The sequence below is a fragment of the Coffea arabica genome, chromosome 9e (assembly GCF_036785885.1).
Source record: "Coffea arabica cultivar ET-39 chromosome 9e, Coffea Arabica ET-39 HiFi, whole genome shotgun sequence".
NCBI classification, from domain to species: domain Eukaryota; kingdom Viridiplantae; phylum Streptophyta; class Magnoliopsida; order Gentianales; family Rubiaceae; genus Coffea; species Coffea arabica.
In genome coordinates, this window is record NC_092327.1 from 19,886,229 (window position 1) to 19,891,248 (window position 5,020).

General features: G+C 38.0%; 1 long non-coding RNA gene across 2 annotated transcripts; it reads left to right on the forward strand.

Annotated features, from left to right (window-relative positions):
* The first annotated feature begins 585 nt into the window (after positions 1-585).
* LOC140014824 (uncharacterized) lies at positions 586-4,109 on the forward strand. Of its 2 annotated transcripts, XR_011821523.1 has the most exons (3): positions 586-785; positions 2,575-2,655; positions 3,917-4,109. It is a non-coding gene; the product is annotated as an uncharacterized lncRNA (long non-coding RNA). The 2 variants fall into 2 exon arrangements; XR_011821524.1 differs by lacking the exon at positions 3,917-4,109 and having other exon boundaries at positions 2,575-2,953.
* The last annotated feature ends 911 nt before the right edge of the window (positions 4,110-5,020 follow it).

A 5,020-nucleotide genomic window follows, 5' to 3' on the forward strand; every position in this document is an offset into this window, starting at 1 on the left:
TTACTCCGAATATTATTTTCTAAGCTCTTGAGACCTAATTACATGAAAATATAGTTTCATTATATTTTTAAAATGACTTGTTTCAAAAATTAATTTTCGGAAGCTCGTTTAGTGAAAATAGTGAACACGTCTTTGGAAATCTTGATCGATTGAGAGTACAATAGGTTTGAAATATTGGAGACATGTACAATGGACCTAAATTAGGCATTTTAATGTTTAAATACTCAAGTGATAGTTATTAGTACTATCGTTATAAGAATTTCTCGGAAGTTTCGCGTTATCGCGCTTAAATTGGAGATACGCGTTTTCACACGCGCGATTTAAATTCAGGAACTTTAGACCCTTGTTTCGAGACAATTAAGAGTGAATAATGTTTATATTAACATGAGTGCATTAGAGGTTTAGTGCACTAGTGAACCAAACGCGCGAGAAAATCGAGCCTAAAAACGTGCCAAACGAGCCTTACAAGAGTTGACTTTGGAACAATTTTTCACCACACATTTAATCTTCTTTGAGAAGCCAACTTAGATCAAAATCACACTCTCTCTTCTCTCTCCTCACAGCCGGCCAAGCTCCTCTCTCTCTCTCTAACTCATTTGCAACAAAAATTCTGCACACTAATCTCAACCAAAACTACCCCAAATCACCTCCAAATCACACCAAACTTGGAGACCACTTAGCAAACCTCTTGGAGGTTGGATTTAGCTAACAAAAGGCTGCATCTTCACGGGTTCTTGGAGCTTCAAGAGGGCCGAAATTTCTGATCTTGCACACCCAAGGAATAGGTAATGATCAACCCTTGGATTCTTGTCTTTTGGAATTTATATAGCAAGATTAAGCTCATGCATGCACTTAGTTAGCTTGTTTATGGTGAAAATGAAATGAGTGGGCTCTTGGTATTCCCACACTTGGGTTGTTGTTGCTGATTTAAGGATTACTGTTGGATTTAATGGTAGTTTAGTGGTTATAATGATGAGTTTATGGAGTGTTATTGTTGGAAACTCAAAGTAGAGGTCTTGGCAAGAATTTCCGAAAATGCCCCTGTTTTGTTCGGCCATAAGAAGGCCCATTTTTGGTGATCTATTGGCATGAACCTGATGTATATATGTTATATTATGTGTGTAAAAATTTTCGTTGGAAAACATTAACGTTTGGTGGGTCAAATGAATTTTTCTCCTAGAAGTGGCAATCTGGAAATCTGTTCCGTATTGCACTGTCCAGCGTTGGCATTTTGGCTATAACTCTGTCCTCGGATGTCGAAATCATGTGCCGTCGGTGGAGTTTGAAACTAGACATTCCTAGCTTTAATTTGGTATAAAATTTACGTTCTGATTCCTTGTGAGCAAGCCGAACCAAATGTTTTAAGTTCGCTGTCCTGTTGCTCTGTTCGTCTGGAATGAAGTGTTCAGGCAGCAACTTGATGCCCGAATTTGAACCAGATGGGTGCCGAATTTGGGAATGACTTCTTCTGTGATGTTTTAGTACTATGAATGTATTTTCCAACGGCATAAGCCATGCTCAATTTCGAGCTATATTGACTGAGTTGTGACTGAAACAAGTGGACTGCTCTGTTTTGGAAAACCCTAATGTTGGGACTGGTTTGGAACCAAATCTTGGAATGAACTTGTTAGTTGATGTTTTTGATATTAAACACTTACCAAAGATATTATGGGTGTATCTTAGACCCTTATTTCACAAATGAACCATGGTTGGATAACTTTCTTGGTTAGACGATTGGAAATTTGGAAAATGAAAGTCAAAGGCAGATTGCCTTATAATTTTCCTGAACTTTGGTTGACTAATTAACTATCTTACCGAAAGTATTTTTCCCTGAAATTTGATAGAGTGGTACCTTTCATATGGGAGTAAAATACTTCCAATTTTGGTACCAATCCAAGTTCGTTTCGATACCGAATTAAATTTCTAGTGTTGGAGGTTCAAAACTGGAAATTCTTCTTCAGTCTTGAATCTTCCTCAACTTGGGGCTACTATATCTTGGTGCTCGAAACTCCATTTCTCAATCCGCTTGTATTGTTATACTCTTGGATTGTAACACTATTTGATTTCCAAATTTCAAAGGTTAGTTCAAAACAAGTGAATTTTACTGAATTTCCAAAATTGGCCAAAAACCAACCTTGAAACTGTCTTAGTATTCTACAGCTGTAACTTTGATCCAACTTTTGAATACCTTCCATTTGGAATCATGGGAAAGTGTCTTCTAGAAACTTGTAGTACTCGGAATGTAGTTTCCAATGGTATCAAGCTTTCCAATTTTGGACCTACGTAGTGCAAGATACGATTTTTCTAGAATTGACACTCAAAGCTAAAATTTGACAATTTCTTAGAAATGAGATTTTGGAAACTTACCTTCTTTTCTCGATACCGATTGAACATTTTTAACTCGATTTCATGAAAAATGTTAGTCTCTTTCTTTAGACTTTAAAACTTTACTCTTGAGCCTCGATTATTAATAATTAAGGCCCAATTCATGAATTCCCTTTAGATTGTACAACCTTCTTTGATAAGTAGGAGTTCTAAGTGATAGTGTATAATAGTTAATGGTTGTTTACTCAGGCACTCGAGGGAATCTCCAAGGGGAACTCGGAGCGGACACCTAAAACGCTTGTTTGAAAACTACTCGCTTGTTTTGACTAGGTGAGTGTTCCATATAGGAATACGTAATTGAATAAGTCTAGGACACGCTTATTTCATGATTATTAAGTGCTATGTGTTAAGTATTTACCATACTCATGCCTATTTAAGGAATGTATACTTGCATTGTATATCTACACGAATTGGTTAAATCATTAACCATATCAAATGACCATATGAACTCGATACATGCTTAACTTGCTAGATTGTTTACTTAGTCTACTTGGTTTTGAAAAATGGAGTCGAGTGTGTACTTTATCGCACTCGTTCTCTTTTGAGATGAATAATTCATGCTTGAAAATACTCGAATAACATGACTTGGTATGCTAAGGTTGCATACGTCGTTGGAGTGAATCTCCTCGACTCTCACGTGGTAAAAATGGGATAACGGCCAATGATGGCCTATGCATATGACCAATGCTTGTCAATTAACCGTCAACCGTGAACAGTTAACCGTTAACCGTGAACCGTTTACCAACCCACATGACTACCTGATTACCTGACTATTTGCTCATATGATTTTTAATCTATATGATTATTCGATATCCGTGAATTATATGCTCCCATGAAATCAACTTGTATTGCTTACGTGCTTACGTGCTAAGTATCCACTTGATCACTTGATTATCATGAATCACATGTTATATGAAGTTGTCCATCATTGTTAGGCGAGTGTGTACTTTATCTCACTCGACCTACTCAAATGATGAATTTTACCTTTTGTCGAATTACTTGATTACTTGTGCATGTTGTAAGCTCTAAGCTGAACTTGGGCCCTGCCTCGGTTACTGACCTACTCGAGCCAGGACTGGGCTCGGTCGGGTAGGTTGGAACCCTGGACAACCGTTTCGGTATACTCGAGTATTACCACTGGAGGGATAAGGTGATGGCCAGTCAAACCGAGGGGATCCGGAAGTCATAAGGTGCAGATGACCGACAGAGTTCCACTGGAACACCGTATCCTACAGTATATGTTTACCTTGTATCATAATAATTGTTTCGTGCTAAAATGCCAACATGAAATCCTGAGCTATGCCTGTAATAAGCTCCAATCACTCGTGAACTATACATGCCAATGTCTCATACCATGATAAATGTCTCAAATTACCGTACAAAGATTATCACCTCATGATAACATGCCATTGTGTAACCTTGAACCATGCATATGATATGCCCAACTTACTTGATTTATTTGAACCGTTAGAGTGTCTTGGAACCTCACTGGGCTGTGTAGCTCATTCCACGTTGTGGTTTTCTTTTACAGGGTTCGAGACCAAGGGTACTCGTGAGTAGTACTAGAATGTTTTCTTTTGAAGACTTTAAGTTATATTATAACGGATGGCTATTGTACCATTTTCCGTTGGGTTGTATTTAAGCTTGAAAGCTACTTAGTTGTAAGTGTGAGATATTTGAAGTACCTTAATTGTGTATTGAAGTTAATTAAAGTATTTCGAGCTCTTGAATGATGGATTGTAGTGAGTCCTGGCGAGAGCTGGGCAGGCGTCCCGCGGATACCCTTTGGTTCGCCTTTGGGAGAAGTGGGGGCGTCACAGTTGGTATCAGAGCTTAGGCTTCAGATCTTTGTAGTGTATCCTAGGCTTAAATGTTTAGGATGCCGGACTGTGGGACTGGTTTGAAAGTTAAAAGATTGCTTGTAGCAATGAAATTTAGAGCCAATTCACGTGGTCTCTACAAAGGAGCAAGATAGGACCAAGTGGTGTTATGGTCCTTACTATGTGATTGAGTAAAGGCTTAAGTGCCCTTCTAGAAATGTAAGCTGTGAATCATGAATATTGTAGGTTGTAAAACCTTTATCTTGATAATTGGAGGGAATTTGATATGTATGTTGGGTAGGAATCTCGAATGTGGTGATTTACTCTTGGGACCGGCCAGCTCGAGTTGTGAATTACCTTATTTCGGATTCTTGTACCCGAGTACTTGAGAGTTGAGGGCAACCATAAGGACTTTATATCTCCATTTTTGGGGAATAAGAATGAATCGATATTTCATGTGAATGGTTACAGGAAACCAATAATTGTTTGGTTAAGATGGTACAATAATTAAGAGTGGAAGATGGAAAATATTGTAACTCAAAAGATCCTTGTGTTGGGATTGAAATCGAGCATGTTAGGGAATGAGAATCGTCTAGTTCCAATAATCTAGTGAATCCCTACTTGTGATCTTTTATAGTGAGACGATGGGAGTAGAACTTAGAGTCTGCGCCTTGAAGATGAATGTACTTGTGATGATCACTTGTTTATTTTGCTATTGACTTTGACTTGGCATGAACTTTACTTGGCCATAATTTGTGTTATGATTTAATGAACTCTAGTTTGTGTTTACTTGCATGGTGATAATGTTATTTGTG